Source organism: Teleopsis dalmanni, chromosome X, assembly GCF_002237135.1.
Source record: "Teleopsis dalmanni isolate 2A chromosome X, ASM223713v2, whole genome shotgun sequence".
NCBI classification, from domain to species: domain Eukaryota; kingdom Metazoa; phylum Arthropoda; class Insecta; order Diptera; family Diopsidae; genus Teleopsis; species Teleopsis dalmanni.
The window spans coordinates 16,940,635-16,958,152 of NC_051848.1; the positions used below are offsets into that span (position 1 = coordinate 16,940,635).

The 17,518-nt window shown below is 27.9% G+C and overlaps 1 protein-coding gene across 1 annotated transcript in view; it reads left to right on the plus strand.

Annotated features, from left to right (window-relative positions):
• LOC119689961 overlaps positions 1-17,518 on the plus strand; it is a 57,003-nt gene that overhangs the window by 32,038 nt on the left and 7,447 nt on the right. Inside the window, exon 2 of the mRNA XM_038104920.1 lies at positions 2,246-2,290. The gene's annotated coding sequence lies outside the window, so the exon portion shown is untranslated. The remainder of the gene's footprint in view (positions 1-2,245; positions 2,291-17,518) is intronic.

The window sequence follows — 17,518 nt, forward strand, 5'->3', positions numbered from 1 at the left end:
GCGACCTATAGAGCGTAAGTTTCGTAAAAAGCCAGCGGTGTAAGTGTAAGATATTTACAGCGTTCGTGCAACCTTACGTGAATGCTGCAGTTGCGCGGATTGACATATTAAATTGTAGTCGAACGTTGCTGAATGAATCAATAATTTGTATCATAACACCTCTCACCGCAGCTGACCATGACTGTTTTAATGTTGCCGTATCCACCATAGCTTAAATATATCTGTAAATAACTGATTTTACTTTATTTTGAGCATGTCTTTTTTGAAAAATAATCTATAGCTATAAAATATGTGATTATTACCTATTTATACGTGTGTTTTTGCTGATCTTTGGTTCAACTTAATTTAGATCTAGATTTATCTTCTTATAGCATCTCTTATATTCGTTCCGAATGGAAAGAAATCGAATTTAGCTACACGTTTCACATTCCTCGTTACAAGATGGGGAGAAATGGACACCCATATACTTATGTCTAAAGAATAATATAACAGATTTTCTGGTATCTCTTCCGCGACCCTTTACGAACACAATATACAGCTGTTTTGATAAGCCAGACCCACCTTTGCTGTATGTCGTTCTATATAACCTGTACGAATATCGCCAATCGTATTTCTCTGAGCAACTAAATGTGAAATTGGCAAATTTAAAAATTTCTTAAAACTTTTTAAAGTAAAAGTTAATTTAAAATTTAGTAAAATTATCAGTAAATTAAAAATTAAATTTTTTTTAGTATACATTTTTGAACTGTCATCGTTTTAAGAATTGCAGCGGTCATATCTAAGCTATGTTTATATTCCAGAATAAATAGAATAGCGTCATTTATTACTATCAATTTACAATACCTTTTGGTAAAATGGATAATTTGATTAATAGTTTGTATCTAAGTTGTTAAGAATTTTGTAATTTTTTCAAAATTTTTCATAATTTACTTTATTGCTGTATTTTTATGACCATATTAAGTTGTATAAAATTAGTAAAAATTAAAAGGTATTTAAAATTTTAGCTTAACAATTTTCAAAAACATGTGAATTAAATTTTATTAATTTATGATGGAATAAAAACAATAAATGCTTTGATATTTGTGCTTTGTTTATTTATTTATGTCATACTGTGAGGGGGACAATCACCTTTGTTCACAATATCATAGAGATACTCAGAGGGAGTTGCCTCTGCACACTTTGCGCTGCTATCACTGACTTCAGCTAATTTTCTTCTTAAGCTGATTATTTACATACTTTGTTTTGAGGTCCGTAATACCTAAACGTGCTCTGGGTTATGAGATTTTAACCAATAATATGAGTTTGATGAATGCACGCGCATAATTATTTAAGCCGCATTTATTTTAATTGGCTTCAATTTAATAAATATAGTAGAGGATGGCTTTTGAAGAAAGAACGTGGGTGCTTTATTAGTTAACAGGCGATTCAATTCAAATTCTTTTCAATCTGAAATATAAACAATAACTCTGTAATATTTTGCCAACATATTTATGTTATTAGTCATCATTATGTCATCATTTTTGGCAACTACAACTAAATTTCAATTTTTCTGCATATCCACAAGTTTTGCTTATGGTTCCAAAAGCACTGATGACGGATCTTTCGCGGGATTCAAGTGTATGGTCAGCCGAAAAGGCGTTTTGATTAAAAATGAAATGTAAAAAAGCGGAACTAATGAACTATTTAATGAAAATGAACTAAATGTACTATATGATGAAAATGAACTATTTATATCTAAGCAATGTCCCTTAAATTGAAGTGTCGGCATATAGTTAAGTTTAAACTTAAAGTGACAAAGATTTTAACTTTTGTGTAAATACTCGGTTATGTTTTTTATTTTCAAATGGGTATATAGGTTGTGGGTCTTAACTTACGATATTATATAGTTTACTAAAATGTTAATTTCCTCCACGTTCTACGACCATGAAACCAGAATTATAAGAAGTTTTTTGGACGTATCCCAAAAATATATGCATTTTTCTAATCTATATATTTTAAATGTGCCATTATGTACATATGTATGTACCTGGTCTGTGTTGTACTTACTAATTAAATCAACACCCAACACACACAGGAAAATCTTTTTTTAGATTCTGTAATATCATTTAATGATAGAACATATTGATTAAGTATCATTAATTAATAATATTAATATAATTGTATATATACGTTTACATTGATTTCAACAAAACTAATATGTAAACAGTTTAAAATAATCATTTTGTATACTTCTTTTTATTTGCAGTTCCATGAAGCGCTTATGAAATAGTGCAGAAAAACCCCAATTGCTGTAAGTCTTATTAATCTAATAATCTTACGAATAATTTTTTTTTTTTTATTAATTCTAATAACAAGTAAATAAAAATTATTATTATTATTGATCCTAAAACACTGTAGAAAACTGTTGTTTTAAGAGTATGTGTTAAGCAAAGTGCATACCAGAGATCGACATCAATGTATTCAAAAGCCAAGCAGTAGTCTTGCGATAAATACTTCAATTAGGAACAAACTTCAATGTTACCCCCTGCAATACATATTGTTTAAGTCCCTGAATAGCTGGATTGTCCTCACAACTTTTTTTACAAATCTGTCTCCATGTATTAATAGATCTAATTTACTCCTTGTAATTTTTTGCTAATAATATCAAACTTTTCTAAAACTACAACTAACTCAGTCAAAATAGGTAAACTGATATTTGCTATTTACTATCAGTGAGTTGATTACTATCTGTGAGTATTTCAAAAATTTCACCCTAATTTTCTAAAATAGATTTAAACAAACATAAATACGAATTTCAACGTGTTAAACAATATTTTTTTAATAAAACTGTTAACATATGCTGCAGATTTGTCTTCTTAAAGTATTTTACTAATTTTTTACTGTGCTCAAATATAGGCATTAGTCCTTCTGACTTCTCAAAAGCTGTTTGTTAAAAACATTTTCAGCCGTGCACCATTCGAAATCCCCAAAGTCAATTCTTTTAGCTGATCATCTTTCTCGAAATTGATTGTAGGGCATAAAAAATTTTTTCTTATAAAATTATCCGTTCAAAGATCGGAGGTTACGGCTACTCCATCACAAACAGCAATTGATCATTTATTCATTATTGCCACTCTTTTCTCATTTCCAATAACTTCAATACGGCGAGACACTCTTCTAGAATACAGTATACCCAAAAATCATATGATATTTTTTTAATATAAGAAAAATACATATATGAATACAACATTCATTCAATAATAATATCGATGAATACGTTGTATAAAATGATATATAGCAATTAATAATATATTTATATATTTTTTTTATGATCTGATATATTTTCATTGATCATAACGATTTCGAATAAACAGTAGTTTTCCATACTTCACCATGTTTGTTCTATTTTTTTCGCATTTTTTCTGCTTTGCTATCGATTGATACCTACTATCGATCACCAGGTACACAATTTTACCCTTAGATACCACAGACAGATTCAAATTCAGTTACGGATATGAGCGCCCTAGTTTCGGTAGAATATATAAATATGGGTCAGTAGCATCTGTCGTGTAAATGCGGACCTTATCTTTTATGAATAGATGATTGTTGTGCCATTTAACTTTTGTCATGAATCCTGCTACTCGTGTTTATTTGTTTTATTATTCTATTACTTTGTCTGCACACTTAAGCAACCCCCTTAGCTTACACCTAATGAGGTAGCATACTGATTTTTTAAGGATAATGCTAACGTTATTGATTAATTTAATGTTAGTTAATTTACGAAATTAAATTTATTTGAATTGAATACGTCATATATTTTGATGAAATCCTTATTTTAGCTTGTTATTATCAGGCCTATTCTGAATACTCCCAGCGAAAAAACTCCCTATTCGCACGCTGTTCCCGAACACACAGCTCCCTTATTCTGAATCGCTAGGGAGACAGCAGTTTCGTGAACAACAACAATTTCAAATTTGTTTTGTTAAATTTTGGCAACCATGCCACTTTTTAATGACGAAAAGTGAGAAAATGAGCAAAACAAAGAAAAGAATTGCGTATCATATGTTGATTTAAATGTAAAAATCGCATTATTTGTTTGCTGCACAAATTATCGGAAATAAATATAAGTTATTTTATGAGTAAATAATAAACAATTAGAAACTTTTATTTTAATGAGTAAAATAAATATATAAAAAGAATTATGCATGAGCAAAATAAACCAAATGCTAAATGCTAAATTCTAAATTTTTAACTCTTTTTTAAACTAATTAAAAAACAACCTTACGTTATGATATCAATTCTTCAATGTCTTTATTTTCAAACATTCACTGCTTTTATACAAAATTTGCGTAAATTATAATTTACTTTTTTTATATAATTAAGATAGAAATGTCCTTCATGCTTAAATTAATGAACTAATACTAGTTTATACCTATAAAGATCTTACAATAAAAAAGAAGCAATGTTTTACCTAAACATAATTGCAGTTTTAACTTATTTTAACTTATTCTAGGAATCCACTTATTTCAGAATTTGGTTTCCTTTCATTTTTCTATTGTTTTAAAAACAATAGTTAACACTTTAATTAGTGGAAAAAACCCGTGTGAATAAAATAAATAAATAAAAATTTAAATATTTCAAATTTGTTATACTTTTATTAAAATAATAATTTTAATAAAATATATTAAATGAAAATTTTGTTATATTAAATTTATTAAAATATATTCGGAAAACTAATCAAAAAATAAAACTTTGAAAATATTAAATTAATTGTAATAATTTTATTATAATAATAATTTTATTAAAATATATTCAAAAATCTGATCATTTTCAGTTACTTTTATATTAAATTAAACTATTTTTAATACTTTTTTAACTTGTCTCCCCAACAATTTGGTAGCGAGAGAATTTGTGCAAAATTAGGAAAAAACTCACATTCGCATGCGATTCAGAATAGGGGAATTGGGAACAGGGAACAAACTCGCATTCCCTTGCGATTCAGAATAGGCCTGATTATATAAGTATCTAATATTATTTAACCCAAATTTCAACTTTTTTAGATCCTCTTCGTAACTCATTTAATATTTAGAATATTAAAAGCAAATAAATTACGATTATCCATGTTATTATTTATTCCTTTAGAAACGTTCTTACTTTTATTATTTAAAATCTTCCTTGTCTTCTATAGAACCCTACGAGTTATATTGGAGCGTTATTTCTGCGAGCTATAGTTTTACTTCTTTTCAGAGCGTATGCGGAATTTATCGCTCTTTTCTAGATTTTATTTTTGTTATAATGGATTTGCTCCTTGGTAATGTTAACGTAATCGACCAAAATATATCCCTTAACCATCTCTAGCAACGATTGACTTTTACATCTAGTTTTCCGACAATATGATAGTTTTGTCGGAAAGAGTGGGACAAAAAGGTAGAGAGTAGGAGATGGGGAGAGATAGAAATAAAAGCTGAATATTGCCATTAGAAGCAATAGGCTTTACAGGAACGTGCATAAAAAGATATCTAAAGGCACAGTTAGAGCAGACTCGAATAATATAAACAAGTGTTTTGATATTTAATATGAAATTTTATATAAATTATTTTTTTTTACAAAATTTTTGTTTTGCTCTAATAAATTGCTCTAAATTGACTCTTGTTATGAATAATTTTAAAATTTTTTAGCACAAGCCTCCGTAAATTAAACTAATGTAAACTAATAATTTAATTTTGACTAAATAACCAAACAACAAATGTTTCAGTCATTTATATAAATAAAAGACTGTCTCCATGCTTTCTTTAAAGCGGCAAAATTGTCGTCTACATAATAAACGTGACTTAGCATTTTAATGAATTATACTCTAATTTTGGTAGTAAAATTTTTGAATGTCTAGTTTAGCCTGCTTAAAATCATTGTTAAGTAAAATTCATATTTTTAATTTAAAAAGACAACAATTGCCGGTTATCTCTGTTTGCATTTGTTTCCAAACTTGCTTACGGCATTTCTTACAAAGATTTTTGTTTTTTTTTGGCTGTCTTCGCGGTAATAAAGTGTTCACTTCTCAAGTGCTTTTTACTGGTTTTTACTGGCACCAGTAAAATTCAATTTCGAAAATATTTCCATTTTATTTTCAATTTCGAAAATATTCCTTTCTACAAATTACCAACATACATATGTCTGTCCGTTGGCTGTTTGAAAATATTATAAAACAAATTGATTTCTAATATAAAATATTATAAATAATTAAAACAAAAAATGGTCTATAGAATAGTACAATAGCTAGTTATCTTGTCTAAATGTATTTTATCTCGGCTTGGCGAAATACTTAACATGAGCATGCAACAAAAACAACTAAGCCAGTGATAAGTTAAGTGATAAGATTCGTATATGTTACTATGTTGGCTTAACTCTTTCGTTGAAATAGCGAAATAGCTGCATAGCTGCTTTATCCGTAAGTCTGGTGCTATTAGCTGGTATAGCGCAGTTTGATGAAAAGCACTGAGCTTATCTTAAATGCTTGCTTATATTGTATTTGTATGAGGAATGTAATCAATCACTTACTTCTAAGTACCTAATCGAAATATTTTTATTCGCATTTTTGCTCCATGGAGTCATAGTAAAAATGATCGAAAACCCCCACAAGAAAAAAAATAATAATAAAATGTTTAAAATGTTTAAAATGTTTATATTAAAATATATTTTTGATTATTTTAATATCGGTCCAAAGTCTATTCAAAAGAATGTTAATAAAATTTGACCAGTTCTTAATAACACCAAGAAGAGTATCAGTCGCGGATTGCAAAAAACTTTACTGTATGACTGAGTGAATTACTGAGCTTTGTATCTTGAAGATATGATAAAAAATGCTTTTTTTATTTTGATAAATTAAGTTTTTATGAAAATTTACTTAAAATTAAACTTTTTTTTGTTAAACTCAAAAATTAATTAAGGTTAACCTTCTCTCTTATTTGTAAAATTGTAAAGGTGGTACGAGCGTAGCGAGCGTAGACACACGCGCCAAACTTGGCACCAATTAATTCAGTTTTTGCATTTTGACATTTAGTTTTTTTGTGTTTATTCTAAATTTTATTTTAAATTTTAGTATAAAAATAAATAGTGAATATGTCGTATCGTGCTAAGTGTTAAATAAGTGTGTAGACAAGAAAGTGTGTCAAATATTTGTTTTTAATATTTGTGTGAAATTGGCGACAGAATTTATTTGACTGACTTATCATTGCAGTTGCGTGCAGTGCGCTGCGCTGCGCTGCGCTGTTTAACATTTTTGTAGTTCAAAGTTACAAAAAATAAATAAAATTTAATAAATTTTATTTTTTTATAATTCTTAATAATAAATGTAAAATAAAACAACCAGCTCATAACGCTGTGTTGAAAAAATATTAACCCATTTCGGACCACCGGCTGAAAGAATATTTTATATACATATTTCAAATAAATACGAGTATTAAAATTTTCTCATTTAATTAAACTTCTTTTTTTTGTTTATTTCTATTGAAATTTCAATGTAAAATTTGAAGTATGAATATGCCTGGTACTTAATGGGTTAATCGTTTGCATTCTTAAATGAAAGCATTTGGCAGCATTTGAATTATTATAGACTTAGACCATAGACTTTCGGCATATTTTGAAAATACTTCTTTAAGATCAATCACATGGCCGCTCTCGCGTTTTGTTCCCAAAGCAAATAAAAATGTTACAATAATAAATTATACGGAATTATATACGGAATATGTAACTGCATATTATTGCAATCACTTCACTCGATTGCATATCCGTTCCAATGAATTTCACAATTACAGAATAAAAACAGAAGTTCACCTAAATTTGTTTCGTTTTCCATTATTGATGAAAATTAAAATTATTATTTGGCTCTTTGCCACCATGTAATTTGCGTATTCGGTGCGATATGCTTTCTGAAAAGGAAAGGAATCGAATCGAATCGAAAATTCATTTGTGCAAATTTTTAAAATTTTCATACCTATTGAATAAATATAAAACTTATATATATAAAGTGAATATCATATATATATTTATTTGTATCTGAATTATGTAAGTTCTAAGCGGAATATACTCGTATGATCCAAAATCAACTCACTACCTCCAAATTTCAAATGCTTTAGTTGGCGTAAATAAAAAGAGCATTGAGGTCAAAATCTGTGTATTTCAAAAATAACATTATTTAAAAGTTTATACATATTATACAATTATTTTTGATTATTTTCATTTATTTAAAATAAATTAACATTTTTATGGAAATTTTATTTTCAAAAAAAAAAATAGATTTCTTTGAAAACGCACAAGTAAGATCAATTATGCAATGAAAATCTCACACAAAAAACAGAAATCTGTTATTAAAATTTTTATATCCTATGCCAAGTTCCATAGCATATGTTCCAATCATAAAGGGCAACATAGGCTCAGGTGTCTACAGATGAGCCTATGTTTCAAATTTGACAGGTTCAATGTCAAACGTTTACGTTCTAAAAATTATATACGGATAATATAACCAATAAACTATTTAAGAGACCACTTATGGCGGATATTTGGCAACATTCACAACATCTGTATGTGGTCAGGTTAGAAATTTAGTTTATAGAAATAAATTTTTAATTTTTAATTTCTTATTTCTTATTATATTTATTATTAGTAGTAGATATGTAGATGTAGATGTAGATGTATGAGATTTTTGAGTTAACAGTAAAGTTTATAATGAGCTACAAAAATCATCACAACATCACAAGAAACTAATCCACTACTGAACCGAAGAGTTCGGAACACTCACATCACACTTCATTGTCTAGTGTTGATTTAGGATCATGTTTTTAGACCCAAGTCTCATCCAAAATAAAGAAACGACGCACCCACCAATTATTTGTATTTATTTTAAAGCACTCCAGTTATTGCCAAAAAAGTTGCATTCGTATATGTATTTTAAACCCGGAAACTAGAAATGCCTAGATTTCTACTAGTTTTTTTTTTTTTTTTGATCAGTCGACGATATTTCGAAACCATATTGTATATTTTTGCAATAATTTCTGGTGTTGTTGGAGTCATACAGGCTCATCTTGAACTGATATCGATTGCTCATTTTAGAATAGGCTTCGATCCACGAAATTTTGGAACTATATGTATTGGTGAAGACCAAATCGTTGGTTACTTTTTTACTTATAATAAAACTACTAGATAGAAATTATTTATGAATTAGAATCTAAAAAAAAATTTAGTATTTTTATCCATAAATGTGTGCTTCTAGGTTTTATATTAATTGACACTAATCACTTTTGTGCGATAGTTTAATTACGTAAATGCCAGTGGAAATCTTTTTACCTTTTTATCTTTTTTGACTGGAATGATCCAATCTAACGATATGTCTCATAATGATCTTTCAGTATCAGTTCGCGTACTAAAATACCCGTGTTGTTGGATGATTTTGTTCAAAGTTGTTTGTGAGCGAATTACGGGTTATTGCGATTGATTAAAGATTTTTATACTGTATAATATACATGAGATTTTTAATGCTAAATATGAAAAATTAATGTTAATTCTATAAATTAATCTTAATAATAAATTTATTAGTTTTAGTTTTTCAAAGATTTAAATCACGTTTCTACTCATTTTGTTTTGGGAGAAGACTTTCTTGTATTGCGTTAGGAGTTAATATCTCTTGAGGTTTGTTCAATGTTTATGTTATTTTACATGTGAGCGTATCGACAGTCCTCTTTCTTGAATTTTTAGAACATAAAGAATTGAAACGTAGATAAGTACAACAAATTACGATGAGGGAACGAATAAATGGAAATAAATGGAAGTACGAGTATTTGTTTTGAATTTATTACGTTAAAAGGTGTTTAACTTGGATACAGTTTAGATATTTGTCGGCTTTTCCTCTGATTATTACAGGTGGTTTTTTTAGAGGAACTATAAGATTGCAGAATCAATTCATAATTCTCATAAGCAAAGTTTTGCTTACTCTTTTATAATATTTATTGCTGTAGTTGGTTGGTTGGTTGCAGTGGCAGGTCATAAGATAACTTCAAATGTACCTCAATTAGCGATTTTTCGCCGTTTTGTTACCACATTCCTCGCAAGAACCCTAGTATAGAAGAGTAGAGACTAAATCCATCCCACCGAATTTAGGTAATTATTGCTGTAGCAGTCTATATATAATTTTTAGACCATTATAAGTGGTCTCTGGAAATACATTTTTTCACTTCAATAATTATATACTACACTTTTCATTCTTATTATTGTAAAATTTAAAGCAATTAGCTGTTTGCGATGAAGATAATATGAAAGTTTCATTAACACTCTTAATTATTTCTTCGAATTGTTCGAATATAATCGATTTCAATCATTATACACTATCGCAGGGCTATCTAAAGCACGGTCCGTGGGTCACATACGGCCCGCGGATAATGTTTTGTTTTTAATCTACCACAATTACACAAATTTTCTTCTGGTGTACTGGTAATAATACATTATTTTATTTTTATGGTACTTGTACCATGAATTAATAAATTAATAAAACTAAATTTGAAATTATAACCGTATTTTTTTTTTTGTCGCAAACAACTATGAACGTATTTGTATTTGTGTTTTGTTTCTGCGGCCCCCCAATGAATGTGTACAGTGGTTTCTATTGGCCCGCGATCGCATCTGGTCTGGAAAGCCCTGCTCTATCGAATTCATTATTTTGATAAACTGAACTAAAAATATTTAAGTAGATGTTAAATAATATGAATATATAATAAATAACACTTAAGAATCATAATTTTTTAATAATAACATTAAGAAAAACTTAAAAAACCTAACTAATACTATGTACGTAGTACGTATCCATATATTTTTTATTTAACTGAAATTAACTGTACACCTGGAAAAAAGTTATTCAAATTTCGGCAAAACAATCACATCTAATGTAGTTTCTTTTATAATTTGATTACAAATTTTTAAGAATTTTTTTATTCTACAGAAAAATTAATGAATTCATGTTTTATATCTTGTTAAATGTATGATAAAGTAGCGGCATCGCTTCTAAAACAAGATAATAAAAATTCTAGGAATTAATGAAAACAAAATGAAAAGATACATAAACACAAATATAGGTATACATTTTAAGATGTTGTCATTAGTCTATGTACTCAATGAAATGGTATCTGAACTTCCTTCTCTACTTCTCAGCCGGTGTCGTCATGTGTCGTATTTAGCTTTGGGATGTAAGATTCCCACAGTGACCAGAAAATTATGGTGGCTTTCTCGGCTCACAAAGTGGAATAACAGCAAAATGCCTTTTTAATAAATACACTTAAGGCTTTAATGCTTCTGTAAATTTATTTTTCCGTCGCCTTGAAATGAGCTTCTCCGCTAAAAAGTAGGTTCAACATTTTTCTCCTGCCCAACATACTCGTGCGTAGAGCAATTTTATGCAAATTGAGTTGATTAAAATAATTAAAAATTCTGTTGTTCTTGCGGTTGGCAGCCTTAAATTAAGTGCACTGCTGTATGTATAATTAAGTACTGATTCGATTATATTACATAGTGATTAGGATAAATATAAATATTTCTGACGTTCCACTTGATTAAGTAATTTTTTTGAAACCACTTAGTGTGCTAAAAATATGTACATTAAGTGTACAAAGTATCCGGAATTAAAAAATTTTAAAATGTTTTTACTTTTGTATGCATATAATTTTCTTAAAAATTGGAAAGGATATATGTATGTAAAAAATGGAATACATAATATTCTATTCTGTGTAAAAGCATATGGAATATAATAAATCAAAAATGTGTATACAATATTTTGCGTTTCCCAAAAGTTTTTAATGCCAGATTCAACTATACTCAAGGCCTTGTGTGACGTTTTCTAATCCCTTTTCGAATCGAAAGTGGTCATAAATGAAATTTGAAGGCTATAATTAAATTTATTAATAATATTTGATATTAGTATAATAGTAACACATTAGATAAATAGTGCTTATAAATAGTGCTTATAAATAGTCCTTAAATAGTGCTTATTTCAAATCAAATGCTACAATACTGTTGCATTCTTGTGCTATTTAGTAGCACTAAAATAAATTGCAATATTAACTATATAAAAGTAAAATGTGTTTGTTTAAGAAATGATAGAATTTAATATAATATAGAGTGTATATAAATTTTGTAGTTATTTCTTCAATTTCTTTGCAACTTCATTCTGTTAGTTGGTCTTTTTTAAAATAAATTTCTTAAATCATCGAATTCGAAATAGATATAAAATAGAAAAAGATTGTTTATATAAATTTTTTTAAATGATTGTTTAATATTACATAAAAAATTAGAAAAGCGCTCCTTTTTTCTGTTAAATTATTATTAATATTTAAATGCTATTTAGAAGATAAAAGGATATTTTGTCACTTTCACTTCCAGTAATGGATTAGATATATCATTATAATATTTGCTCAGAGTAATTTATCTGTATTACGTTAGATTTGTATGTACAAGATGGCCCAACTGAATTCTATTCAAACAACAAAAAGCGATTGTTTTGTTGAAATTATGTGTGAGCATTGTTTTCCAGTCCTTTTTAGTTGGACGTAATGTGTATCACGATGTCGAATTTGGTCTCTATTCGAGTCTCTATTTTAACACTTGTTAGATTTCACTTGAAGCTTCAGCTAAAGTGTTTTTTTTGGTTTTTATTGCAATGGAAATTTTGTTAAGTCCAAACCTATTTTTCTGAAGCACTTCTGAAGCAGGTGCAGTTTTTCCCTGACTGCATATTACAGCACTGATAGTATCATTAGATCGTAATTTTTTCGCAGTTTTCCTATCCATTAATTTTTTTTATTTTTTTTTTCTATCCGTAGAAACTTTAAGCAGTCTGATATCTCATGTCTTTGACGCGACTACTAGCTCGGAATTAAGTAATCACTCAGTTAACATAACATTTTTTTCCAAATCTCTGCTCTAAATCGTTTATTTCCTTTGTACTTTGTTGTTAATTAATATTGCCGCAATAAAGTGATTTAAATAGAAAAAAAACTGATTAACAGTGATATTCTGATTGCACACTAAAAAACGAAAGCAACCAAAAAACCTCAGTTGATAAGAATATTTAATAATTTTATTATATTTTACCTTGTTTTTGCATTACTATTGTTATCGTTCCATGTTAAGTATGAGCCACTTTATATGCAGAGTTGTTGCCAGTAGCTTATCATAATCTAAATAAAAATGTGATTTCTTTCATTTTCATTTCTCAACATGTTTTTTTGCGTCTAAGACATAGTCTAAAAAGGGTATATTAAGTTTGTGATGTTTTTTGTACCGTAGACGTAGTGAATGTGACGGAAAGGATAAGAGCCAATTAAAAGTTTTTATGAAGAAAAGTAAATATTTACTTGTATCTGCAAATAGTTATAATGTGAATACAATATAATGCAGAAACTATGAAATTTATACGCTCTTGGTTAGATTACCATGACAAATCCTCTAATGATGAAATAAATTATTGAAGTTTTTCACATAAAATGTTTGGAAATGCAATTTGTGGAAATCACATAACTATTTCCTCTTATAGCTATTATATAAACATACTGATCAGAACTAACTTCTTTTTTATTATTTAATAAAAAATAATAAGCATGTAGTGAATTTGATGAACGAGTAAAATATTTAACATATGTGTTTAAATTTTACTTGGATCAGCTTAAATTTGGATACGAGCTACTCGTAGTAACTTTGAGTAAGACTGTGTATACACTAGAGCGTTCCACCAGCAAATTTTCGAGTAAATGAGAGCATCTCAAGGAGCGTAACATTCCTGTCGAAATTTGAAAATGCTACACAGACTTTACTCGTACATTTTATTTGAAGTAAAATTTGTGTATTACTCAAATTTTACTATAAGTAGCTTGTGAAACAGACCTAATATATGTAGACATTTGGCGATTAATATTTGGTGATTGTTAATATTATATAATATATAATAATAATATAATTTTATAATAAAATAATACAATATATTGTAAAAATATTTATATAATATAATTTTAAATAATATAATTATTTAAAAATAAAAACATCTGGACGAATAAGTAAAGGGAACGTAAGTGGCTGAAAGTACTGTCCTTATGAAGAGGTATTAAATCTACCGACGTTTTCCAAACACTTGTTCTTATTATTATAGAATACACATTCAACCGAATGATTTACGTAAAGATTGTCCTATTGCTATTGTATTTATTTACCCTACATATACATTTCGTGTACATGGTAAAAGTCTTTAAGATAGATGAGTGTCGGCTACTTATAGTCATTGTATTATTTTTATTGGAAAAAAATTAGTTCTGGTTTGAACGTAGTCTGATATATCATGGATTGCAATAAAGAATTTGTAGTGTGACTTATAAGGATTATAGATCAAAATGCTTAAAATGAGGAAAACAATCGTTTAATTAGAGTTAATATTGCTATGATTTTTATAATCACAAAATTGGTTATCATCTACACAACAAACATACCCATAATCAAAAAGTCATATATGCTCTAGTGGTGGCAATCGTAATTGATTTAATTGACTAATCATGAATGAACGTCAATTTAAAAAAAACCGATTTTGATTGTCTGTTTTCAAACAGTAAAGTCTAGTGCTATCCACTTAAGATTAGCGCAATCTGATATTCCATTACACATTCAATTCGGCACTACTGTTATGCTGATTTGAAGTGGATTATTAATCCGTGTCTCCATTGTTTCAATGTACTGTTTGTATTTCTTAATGACTATGACCCGTAATAATTAAAATGATTAGAATAATTATTGTTAATATATGTATATTAAATGCTACCTATCATAATCAACTACTTATAATATAACAATAAAACTTTTGTTTGTAGAATATAAATATATTAAATCTTATCAAATTTACTATACACGTGCTTAAAATTAACTGGCTTTTTCCAGTGAATAATATAAATATTTAATTATTAATATAATGCCTAATAATGTGTGAAATTTATTATTGAAATGTGATAAAGATTTATTAAAGAACGCTAAAATTAACAAATTTCGAAAGAAAAAACAGATATTAGATTGATTTCAAGTAAATATTTGTGAAAAATTTTTAAACATGCAATTAAATGAAATTTTAATTGTTAATCAATATTGACATAAAAAATTAGGCAGTAGAAATACATATATAATAATTGAGAAATTCGAAAAATCTGTTGCTTGTAACGATAAAATTAATAAAATACAGGTACTATTTTTTAAATTAAATATAATAATTAGAAAGCAATAAAAAAGCTATCTACATGGGTATTCTATAAGTACCGATATTATTATTATTATTGGTAAAAGGGGTAGTACACTGTGACCTAAAACATTTTTTTTGTTCCTTAGTCGGATTAGAGTGTTTCTTCAAGTTCGATTTCTATAACGAAAGACAGTATAGAGCCTATCTTTCCTATTCTTGAATCCTTCTTTTCTTTTTTCTTCTCTTCTCTTCTCTTCTCTTCTCTTCTCTTCTCTTCTCTTCTCTTCTCTTCTCTTCTCTTCTCTTCTCTTCTCTTCTCTTCTCTTCTCTTCTCTTCTCTTCTCTTCTCTTCTCTTCTCTTCTCTTCTCTTCTCTTCTCTTCTCTTCTCTTCTCTTCTCTTCTCTTCTCTTCTCTTCTCTTCTCTTCTCTTCGCTTCTCTTCGCTTCTCTTCGCTTCTCTTCTCTTCTCTTCTCTTCTCTTCTCTTCTCTTCTCTTCAACTTTACAATCCAACGTAAAACCAGCAACTAAGATAACGTGAGATCTTTTGATAAGTTTTCGTATATCACAGACATTATATTGACCAGATTTGGCGCCTTTGTATTATATATATTTAGATAATATCAAAATAGGATCTCAGTAATGACTTGTATTAGTTTTTTGTCAACAAAGATATGAAGTTTCTAAAGGTCTTCCATTTTTATCAAGACCAGCAAATTTATTTTCCTAACAAACCATATCATATTTCAAAGCACTAGTAAGATAAATATGATTATTATCTATACCCATAGTAATCATGTGATAACCTTCAAATTTGTCTTCAATACAAAATATTACGAAATAGGACTTTTTTAGTAATGTTTTCAATATTTCTTTAAGTTCTCCTGCCTCAACTTTTATATATTTAATTATATATAAGTATATGTAGAGGTATATAACATTCATGAATATATAACATTCATATAGAGATATATAACATTCATATTTATTTGTTTCTTCTACCATAGAAACTTCAATATTTAATAAATTTTTTTTGTTGAAAATTGAAAAATCTCTGGAATTTTTTTAAGATAAATATTAATTTTTTTTCTTTGGTGAATTTTACTTAATATGTGCTAATTTTGCACTTCATTACTTTTAGTTTGTATACTATCAAAATAATGTATACTATCCTATTTATAGAATTCAAAAGACGTATCAATTTACTGCATGTTAATTGAATTATTTTACTTTTTTATCTCTTCAGATAAAACGATAATCTTCACACAAAAATGTTCTGTCTTACCAATAATTTATATATTGGATACATTTCTAAGTAAGGAAGATCGGACATCTTCTATTTTATACTTGGATATGAAATGGAAAGTATTCCGAAAATCTGTTTTTTACGATAATATTGTCGATAATTGAAAGTGTTGCGAAATGTATGAACTGAATTAAATATGTCGACACAGAAATTGTAAATAAAAACACTCAAATTTATTATAATAAAATGAGTATTTCATATTTCATATGAAGTAATCAAATATAAGGAATATAAGTAAAGTAAGTAGTAGTATCAAATCCAAATTATAAAAGAAGTCGTACCGTTGTAATAAATTTCTTTGCTAATCTTTATTACTTTCCTCAGAATTGAGAAAAGGATTGCTTTCAAGTGACCCTGATTTGGCAGCACTTTTTTAGTTACAGGATGTACACAGAACTGCTCACCATCCATCAGTTAGGTTAGATTGGTGAGTTAGGTGAGTTAGGTTAGATTGTGCTGGCAGACCAAAAATGCCTGCCAGCACAATCTTAATAGTAGACTATTAAGGCCCATTGCGATACCAGATCAGAGTCTTAATTTTTTAGCGATAGTGTGCATCGCTTAGGATGTGCGTGTTATTAACGAATTTTATAAAGATTTCAATAGAAACCTCAGGTTTCTATTGAATGCTTTAGTCCGGTAAAAGTCCGGACAGCCACAACGTATTTTTGTCGAGTTCTCGAGAGAGCCGGGTAGTTACACAGCAGATGTTCCATGGTACTATACTTATATTCAGTGGATTTATTGGTATTCATGTAATTTTAGTTTCTTTGATGCCATTTCCTGTAATGTTTTTTTTTATTATAAATGTAAACTTATTTAATATATTTTTTTTCCATTTATTTTTGATAAACTTTAAACAAAAATTTTTTAATTAATTGATATTTAAAAGTGGGTAATACCGACATATAACTTGTATATCAGCTTATTTTCGTTTATTTCTAAATTTTATAATTAGTTTGTTTTTGTTTTTGTTTTTATTTTCGT